A 10,167-nucleotide genomic window follows, 5' to 3' on the forward strand; every position below is an offset into this window, starting at 1 on the left:
AGATTGGACCACAATAGATCCCTGCCAAAGCCCCACTTAATGACTGTATTTTGGGCCCTCCTGTCTTAGAGTGAATGTTAACGGTAACTGTTCCTCCTTGGAACACAAACCCTGAGGGTCTTCCCCTCTCAGCTTGAGTTTTTCTTCTTTTTTCTAATTAGAGGGGGCATCCCTTGACTCACTTCTTAAAGAGGCCTATTCACTGAATGGGCATTACTTCACTCTAAGTGAGTACATGAAAAGGCCTTAGTCTAAAAGGGCCAGGGTCTCCCATTGCTTCCTGTGTCATCTCCAGTCATCCTGATGAATATCTGGTCACTGGATTCACATGGCTCTGGAGGAGAAAGCGAGGCTGGTGATCTGGCACAGACCTCACTCATTCAAATCAAAGTTAACCTCAAGTCATGCCATTTCCCTGACATCACGGTCCTCTTTGAAAACAAAGAACAACCACAGAAACATCTTCCCTCCTAAGTAAAAGCAGCTTTAATCTTTCTGCTTCACGTAGTACTCTAAACGCAAACCCATTGTCCTGCCCCAAACCATCTTTGGCATTCACTCACAAAGCACCATTCCCATTTAGCTCAGCCCATATTTCCTCCTCCCTGTTCGCTTCTTGACTAAGCCCTAGCCCCTGCTGTCATACCCTGTGGATATTCCATTGTGCTACACCACTGTGACCTCTAGTTTGTCCTCCATTCTTGAAGAGAAGCATGACGTGGAGATGATGCCATGACTTGCAAATGAATTGGATTTTAGTTAATGTGTGCTGTGTAAAGTGACCAAGCTCACTTTTTCCTCTGGAGCTATCTGCCTCCAGTGACCAGAGACAGATCAGGTCAAGTGGAGATGTCCCAGGATGCAGTGGGAGAACTTAGACTTTTTTAAGCTAAAGTCTTTCCTGGTTAGTGGGAAGAACACCGGGCTTGGGCCACATACATTATGGCTTTGAAGTGTGTCTCATTCATTCCCCACAACAACCTACATGATTCTGGGCAATGCAAACTAAGCATGCCCATTTTATATATGGGGAAGATTCAAAGAGGTTAAGTTGCACATCTGTGACCACATAGCTGGAGAGTGTCAGATGTAGGATGTGACCTCAACTCTTCCAAAACTCTATTCACTCAAGCCCACTGATATTATTATTAGAAGGGTCAGAAGGTAATTTGCTAGGTCTACATGGGCTCTGAATTTCCTTCCAGGACAAATGTGCTAATGTTATATCCGTTGATACCAGTAAGTATAGATAATGCTCCTAATTTATTGCCTTCAATCTACCCAGTTTTTAATAGTAAGATCACAGTGATAAAGGTATTTAAGATGTTTAGTTTAAAAGACTTGGCTAAATAGAAAAAAGTCACCATGAGGTACTAAACTTTAAGTGAAGATGCTCTTCAAAATAATCCGATATGGTCCTGAAATGAGACATCCCATCTCTCAAAGGGCTGATGCTCAAAGCCTTTGTATTGAAAAACAACACCAACGATAACAGAGAAACAACTGTACATGCTTATAGTTCTATTTCTTTAAGAATGTATATTAGGTATGGAAATATCCTCAAAAACATCTACCCGTGGTTTTTATGAAGGTATTATACTGTATTTATCTTAAAAATATGCTTAGGTCTGGGCAGCTATGTGGTAGGTAGAGACAGAGTAGTAGATGCCTTAGATGCAGACAGAGATGGACTAGATAGAGAGCTGGCCCTGGAGTCAGGAGGACTTGAGTTCGAATCCAGCCTCATACACTTACTAGCCATGTGATGTTTTGCAAGTTATTTTAACACAGTTTACTTCAATTTCTACTTCTGTTAAATGAGCTGGCAAAGGAAATGGCAAACCATTCCAGTATCTTTGCCAAGAAAACTCCAAAATTGGGTCACCAAGAGTCAGACACTACTGAAACAGCTGAACAACAACAACATACTTGGGTGCGCAGAATGATAAATGATATTTGTTCATTGGTATATAAAGTATGACTAATCTCTACATACTTTAAATCTCTTCCTTCTCTACCTGGTTAGTAATTGCAGCCACCACTCATGAATAAATCCTCTTTCTTCTAGGCAATAATTGTACTTTCTTCCATTCATGCCATGCTTACTCCAACCTCCTTCTTCTTCGCTCATTCAATTTCCCACTTTGTCCACCAATATAAATCATGCTCATCCTTTGGGGCCTATTCTATGCCTTCCTCCCCTCCCTCATAAATTCCTTAATGAAGATTCCTGCTCATTTGGGCCACTTACCTTATGGATCACCCATAGGAATAATTTTGAAACTCAACTATTTTTTTTAAGTTTTTACATAGTTTATTTATGTTCCGATGAAGAATTATCTTCACGGATAAACGTCATCCATAGTGCCTTTTAATCCTTCTTTTTGCCAGCACCGACATTTACCTTTGCAAATTCTGTTCTTGCGTTCCTTTCACTGCTTTCTTGATGTCTTTTTCTTCTCATACAGGCCATGCCTTGCAAGTCTGTGCTTTGGTTAATTTTTCTTTGCATAGTCAAGGTAATCATAAATCATGCCAAAGCCTGTTGTTTTGCCACCGCCAAAATGGGTCCTGAATCCAAAGACAAAAATGACGTCTGGAGTGGTCTTGTACATCTTGGACAGTTTTTCTCGAATTTCAGTCTTGGGCACTGTGGCCTTTCCAGGATGAAGGACATCTATAACCATCTGTTTATGCTGAAGAAGTCTGTTTGTCATGAACTTCCTGGTTCTGATAGTTACAGTGTCATTCATAGTGGTGGCCGGCTCCTCGAGCAGCAGGAGAGGGAAAGGCAACTATTTTTGTTTTGAATGATTTCAGAATCATTACCCATTTGTCAATGCTGTCTCACAAATACAATTGTAATAATGATCAAATGATGAAAAGAATATGGGCATATCACACTGGGAGGTTTGCAGAGCATTTTAAAAATGTTATCTTTTTGATTCATGCAACAACCTTGTGAACTAGGTCTTCTCATTATCCAGATTTTACAGAGGAAGAAACAGAAAGGTTAAGTGTTTTTTTTTTGGGCTCATACAATCCAGAATCTGCTCTAGGACTGGCTTTCAACCCTTCTTGATTACAAATGCAGTATTCTCTGCACTTGGCCATTGTGACTCTTCAAGCCTATAGATGCTGTGGACAAGGTCAGATGTCTGTCCACATCCATTTTTATTGCCAGGATGGCCTCATTCAGTGTTGGGTGAGATTGGGGAAGCTTTGTTTCTTGAAGCCAGTGATGTTTATTTGTAAGTAGGAGCCAAACTCCTGCTCTGTCCCTGACAAGCTTTTCCAGAAGGTAGCAATTTTCTCCTGTGTTTTCTTTTAAAATGACGCTGATGGAAGTTAATGAGTCATTTCCAACTAAAGGAATGATTCTCAAATTCCAACTTCCATATAATGTTTTCCTTGTCTTTGAGGAGGACAATGCCTTTATTTTCTCCTGTGGAATCATCACTGATGCCAGGCTGTTGATTCCCTGTGATTTTTGTCTCTTATTCTGAGTGGGTCTGAATTCCATGTCCATCAGTCAGCAAGGATATCAAAAATGAAGTTATTCAAATGTGCATTTGGTCTTATTGAGGGTCAGGAATATTGATTATGAGGGATACAAATATACAACATCATTGGTGGCCAGTTGAAAGAAAAGCTTGCTCTCAATGTCTGTTTACCCAATGTCAACACAGAAGAAGCCCAGAGATGGTATTTGCTATATAGTTTTAATTTGTAAAGTCCACAAGTTGAGGCAGTTTGGTGTTGAAAATGAAAAAAAAAAAGCTGCAACAACTTGCCAAAGACAACTCTCTCTGGTGGAAAAGAATGAGGGCTGGATGAGAAAATGAAGTTGTCATCCTGGAAAGCATTAGAAGTAGGAGAAAGATGGACAACATAATAGGAGATAAAATGATGGAGGTGAGACTGTAGCATGGAGAGGAATAGATTAGGGGATTAGGAGAGACTGCTAGAATGAAATGGCATGAGATTTTGGGGAATGATAATTGGGTGATTGTAAAGGACTTTGTTCTTAAAATGAGAGTGGGGAGGAAGAAATGGATTAAGCCTTCATAACTCTGTGGTCTGGGAAAGGACAAACTAGGAAAGAGTTAAAAGTGGACGTGGTATCTTTAAGGAAAAAAAAAATCATATTAGTTATTTCCAAGAGGTGATAGGATAAGAAGAAATGAGATAAGAGGAAAAAGAGAATCAACTACCCAAAGAATGAGCTTCCAGAAATCCTTTGGAAGGTTTGGCCATCATCACTTCTTATTTTTAATCATTCTTTAAAACAAATTTTCTGCTACTATAAGTTGATGACATAATGATCATTCTAAGCCTCAGGCTACTTCCTTCATATTGTTTGTTCCAACAGCTAAAATAAAGCAGAAAAATCTGGTTTACCAATTGGAATCTACTTTTGAGTTTGCATTTCTCCATGACTTGCAGAGTATTTGCAAAATCCTTTGCCTTTACAGCTTTTTTTTAAAAAGGTTTTTTTTCTTTCTTTTTTCCCTTTTAAAGGATAGCAGTGGTTTTCCACAGGAAAGCAGGCCTCTTGACTTCCAGTCTATCGAATTTTGAAAATTCTCATTTGGGGATTTTTCTCTGTTCTTGTCTTTTGCTTCCACTATGAAAGTCCTTGTGTTTCTGTGACAGATCAACATTCAACCAGAGCTCCATGTGTTTGGAATGTGATAGTTCTTCTGGTCTTTCATTAGGGGCAGGAGGGCTCTATCATCATGCCTGGAGGCCACAGAGAAAACAATGTAGTCCTGTCCTAGAATCATGTGACCTCATGTTGGGTCCCTGGGAAAGCCAATCATTCTTCCTTGCCTTGTTCTCAGCTACCTGTAATGTGGTGATCACAAACTCTTACGCACAAAAGAGAACCAAAAAGCAAAGAAGGGGACAGAGAACAATTTTGTTACTACCTTGTTCAATTTAAGATAGAGTTTAGTGACTGGAATTCTGATTTCATTGGCATTGGGTACTCTCCTGTGAGGAAACTCTCTCTACCAATGTAGGTGGGCACTTTCCATACAATTTATATTCCTTTTTATACCACTGAGAGATTATGCCTAGAGTCACACAGATAGTAAAGATCATAGGTGGACTTGAACCTACTGTTTCCTGGACTTGAGGTCAATTCTCTATTCATTCTGTCTATATTAAATTCTGTGCTTTTATGTGTTCATATATGCAATATGTGTTATTATAAAATTTTGTTTCTATACATGTATATTATTATGTATGTATGATACATTATTAAAATAAATTATATGTGACCTAACTTTAAAATTTCTTATACAATCCTCTTTCCTATTTTCTTGTTCTTTGCATATTAAAATGTATATATTTGTTAATGATTTTCAAAATTTAAAAAAATAAGTATATATAATATATATACACAATGCATATAAATGTATATTACATCTCTATATACACATACACATATATTTATATCTATAGATGTATATATACACAGACACACACATACATGCTGAGAACTTCCTAACAAGCTAGATCAATTCAGAGGAGAGACAGTGAATTGGAGCAGACCAAAGCAATCTGCAGCATTTTCTCTCCCAATGCAAATTCCTCCCAGAACTCACTTTCATTAATCATCCATTTAGATAATAGTTCAATTATGGGAGTCACAAGGAAGTGAGGCAGATTGGCCTTTCATCACTTTTCATTGTCTCTGATTAGTGTCCAGAAGGAGCTGGTGTTCCACAGCAAAGCCCAGTAGAACAGAAAAAGGAAAAAGAAGGTGTTTTAGGAGGACAATGTCTGAACTGGATAATCAATCTCTGAATACTGGAGACTTGCTTCTAACTGTCAAGCAGGCCACATCCCTTGTCATTGGGCCCAGATTTATGTTGCACTAATGATATTATTCATCAGAATATACTTGAGATTATGCAACATCACCAGGAGAACATGGGGAGTAAAAGACATTTGTTTGCTTTAGGGAGTGACCTTGACTCATTAAGAAAACTTGCAATTTCTTAAAAGCAATCCAGCTCATTGTCCTCCTTCCGATCAATTCCCAACTCGGTTCCTTGTTGACTTGTATTCAGCAAACACAACACCTACCCTCAGAGGTTTAGGAATTTGGGGAATGTCCACCCAACTGCTGTGCCATAATTGCAGGCTGGCTGATCAGCATTGATTACCCACTTTCTTTTTTTCTGTGTGGATATTTATGTCCCACTGGATCATGGGAGATCATTCAGACCAAATCCCTCATTGTGCCAATAAAGGAACTCACACCCAGAAAAGAGAAATGACTTGTCTAAGGTTATATAATTTGTTAGTACAACAGTCTGGATTTGAACCCAGGTCATATTACTAATAGAATTAATATACAGAGGGGACCTTCAACTTTAACCCCTTCACTTGGCAGATGAATTAACTCAGGCCCAGAAGCGTAATAAGATCTCCTCAGGGTCAAGGAGGTGGCAGATTTGGGTTTAAACCCAGATCCAATGCTTCTTCAACAATTACATTTAACAAATATTTATATAACACCTGATATGTTCAAGGTCTTGTGTTTTCACCTGTATGAGTACAAGAGCAAAATAAACCAGAAAATAAATACATAAATTCATGCTTTTAAGACACTCACAACCACCCTGCAAAACAGGTGCTATTGTGGTTTCTTGATGTGCTGTGATGGTACCATCTTAAAGATTTCAGTGTCAGATCACCTCCAATTCAAGCATAAGCATTTAATGAGGATTGACACCCCTCTGAAGCCAGCTATGTTCCAAGAGAAACCCACAGCTTAGTAAGACAACACAGGCACATTTGCAGTATATTGATGTTGGTTACACAACAGAAATTATGAATATTAGAAAGTCAGGAGGGTTTTGTTAAGGGATTAGGTAATGGGGAAGGACACCAGCCTCAGTGGACCTATACATGCATACAGAAAAACCCATTTGGGGGTTGTATATACATACAACATATGATAATGATATTATCATAAATCCCTTTGTGTCATAAGTTCACCTAAAGGACAGCTTTTGCTATTACTGCACAGGTGCCTACTTAGAGAAAGTCCCTTCTATTGTTTTGGAGTCTATATCCTTCTTGGGCGTCCGGGTGGTGCTGCTTTCTGATTTGCTGGCCATTGTGGTCCTGTCTGATACTAGATGGTTGTAGCTGCGGGTGAGTGCAAGGACACACCTGCTCTTTCTTTGGGAAATCTGAATTCATGGACACACCTGTTGTTCTAGCGAGCAGTGAGGCATATATGAGGAAGTTAGGATATTGAATGGGGGTGTGGGGCAGTGGGTCTGTTGTTCAGTGGGGCCTATGATGGAGTCTAGGGGCCTGTGGTGTGGTTAAAGTCAGATTGTGTGGTTAGATCAGGACATGCCTGCTGTTCAATGGGGCCCAGAAGGAAGTTAGAATGTTAGAGCTAGAGGCCTATTTATTAGAATCCCATAAGGTGCTATTAGTATTCCCTTAACCAGATTTGTCTAATAAGATTTTCTATTTATCCAATCTCCCCTTATTTTATTTTTATTTGCCATCTTTTAAAATCATGTGTAGGTAAGCCTTTGCATTCACACCTGTGAACTTTCCTCCTGTTGATTCGAGCATCAGTCAATCCTAGGATCTTATTGAATTCGGATTGTTGTGATCTCTCTCTTCCAGCTTTGTGGCATTTGAAAAGCTCATCATTACATCCTCATCTAAGTCATTGATAAATATGTTTAACAAGGCTCAGCCAGACAGTGTAGCCCTTTGCTTGTGATCTCTCTTGATTAATCAAAGCCCCTCATCGAGGAGGTCTCAGGAAAACTCATTTGGTTTCCAAGATGGAATGCTAAGTAGATGGGCTGCCTTGGTGATCCTCAGTTGTGATTAATGGATCCTTGTTAATTACCACATCGTTTACCTGGGTGAAAAGGCTGTTGGAGGCTAGAGATGGGGAACAGAATGCGATTTTCCCTGGGCCTTACATTTGTGTGTGTGTGTGTGTGTGTGTGTGTGTGTGTGTGCGTGTGCGCGCGCGTGCGCGTTTGTATGTGTGTGTGTATGTGTGTGTGTTTGTGTGTGTGTATGTGTGTGTTTGTATGTGTGTGTATGTGTGTGTATGTGTGTGTGTTTGTGTGTGTGTTTGTGTGTGTATGTATGTGTGTGTTTGTGTGTGTGTTTGTGTGTGTGTATGTGTGTGTGTTTGTGTGTATGTATGTGTGTGTATGTATGTGTGTTTGTATGTCTGTGTGTATGTGTGTGTGTTTGTATGTGTGTGTATGTGTGTGTGTGTTTGTGTGTGTGTTTATGTATGTGTGTGTTTGTGTGTGTGTTTGTGTGTGTTTGTGTGTGTATGTATGTGTGTGTGTTTGTGTGTGTGTTTGTGTGTGTGAATGTCTATGGAAAAGAAAAGGGGGAATTAGCAATACACCCATGGTGGGCACAGCTTTTGGGGTTCTCAGAACATTGCTGTTGCTACCCTAACTGCACGTCTCCAAGGAAGATTCAAAGGCCAAATTGAAAGGAAGGAAATTATGGACACTCCACGCCCTCTCCAGGTCTCAGTTCAGGCAGAGTGTTTTCACAAGGAAAGAAAAAAACATAAAGTAGTGTTCTGTAAGTGGATGAATTCAGTGGAGAGTTAAATTCCCAGAGAAGGCAGACTTATGGGGTGGGGGTTGTTCCTTTCCTGCTCTGTGTAGCTCAGACTTGCTTCTGTCAAGTAAAAATCTCAAGGAGGGGGAATTTATCAAAGGCAAAGTGCCCAGGGTCAGAAACAAGCCAGCACTCCACTGACTTACCTTGCAAGGCACTGAAGTAATGCCCTGCCCCCTTCCTATCTCCCATACTCAGAAGGCTTTCTTTTGCCCATGTGCCCCCTACCCAGAATGCTCTCCCTTGGTATCTCTCCCTCTGACCTCTCCATATCCCATCAAGTTTGAGCTCAAGTTTCCCACAAGGAGGCCTGTTCCTGATTCACCTCAGAAGGGAGGGATTTCTTCTCCCTGCCCCCCTTTAATTTAGTTTGTATTTACTTTGCATATAGCTTCTATTTACATATCTCTCTATATGTTGTTTCCATTTAGGGGAATATCAGCAATTTGAGAAGAGGGGACTGATGGAGTTAGACCTTTTAATCCTTCACGTTTTCCATGTTATTGTTGAGACATTTCAGTAGTGTCTGACTCTTTCACCTCATTTGTGGTGTGTTTGGCAAAGATAGTGTGGTTTGCTTTGTCCGGCTCATTTTACAGAGAAGGAAACAGAAACAAACAAGGTTAAGTGACTTTCCCAGGGTCATACAGCTAGAACGTGGCTGAAGCCAGATTTAAACCCAGCTCTTCCTAAGTTGAGGCCCATCACTCTATGCACTGAGCCACCTAGCTACCTGCTAAATAGCAGTAACAGCTAGCATGTATGTGGTATTTTATGATTTGTTAGATGATTTACCTATGTTTTCTGATTTGGATCTCAGAACAAGACAGTGATGTAGGTACCATGAGAGATGAGGAAGATGAGGAAGAGAGACATGAAGTGACTCCACCTGGGTCACACAATTAGTAAATGTGTGATGGGAGCTGAACCTTACTGCTATGTAGCAATGGTAAAAAGTGGCCTAGATTCCACTATTCATAAGAGGACTTTGTTTCATGGCAAAAAAATAATAATAAAATTTGAAAGTTGATGTTTATCAGTTGGGGGTTGACCTAACAAATTGAAGCAAATGAATAAAATGGAATATTGTGTCATAAGGATGAATTTGAAGAAATTTGGCAAGAGTTACATGCTGTGATACAAAATGACCAAGTAGTACCAGGAGAATGGCATTCAGAATGATCCCAATGAAGCAAGCTCAAGGAGAGCTGACGGGAAGTCCAACTCCCATGAACAGAGCATGATCAAGGTTGGTTCCAGGGCAAAGGGAAACACACATCCCTTTTTTGGGAGGGGTGGGGACCGTAGAAGGTAGATTCTGTCTCTGCCAACTGATGCTTGGCTTTGTTCTAATGCTCTTTTTGCTAGCATTGGGAAGGGGGATTGAATGGAATAAGAAGAAATATAAAAGACAATAAGAAGTATAAAATATATATGTCACCAAAAGGAAGCAAAAAAAGGTGAAAGACTGTCATCACTTCTCATCCTCTGATTTTGCATCCCTTTGTCCACCCATGAAAAGCT

At 40.0% G+C, this 10,167-nt stretch overlaps 1 pseudogene; it reads right to left on the reverse strand.

Moving 5' to 3' along the window:
- Nucleotides 1-2,334: 2,334 nt before the first annotated feature.
- On the reverse strand, nucleotides 2,335-2,753 carry LOC118851868 (annotated as a pseudogene).
- Between the last annotated feature and the right edge of the window lie 7,414 nt (nucleotides 2,754-10,167).

The sequence above is a fragment of the Trichosurus vulpecula genome, chromosome 5 (assembly GCF_011100635.1).
Source record: "Trichosurus vulpecula isolate mTriVul1 chromosome 5, mTriVul1.pri, whole genome shotgun sequence".
Lineage (NCBI taxonomy): Eukaryota > Metazoa > Chordata > Mammalia > Diprotodontia > Phalangeridae > Trichosurus > Trichosurus vulpecula.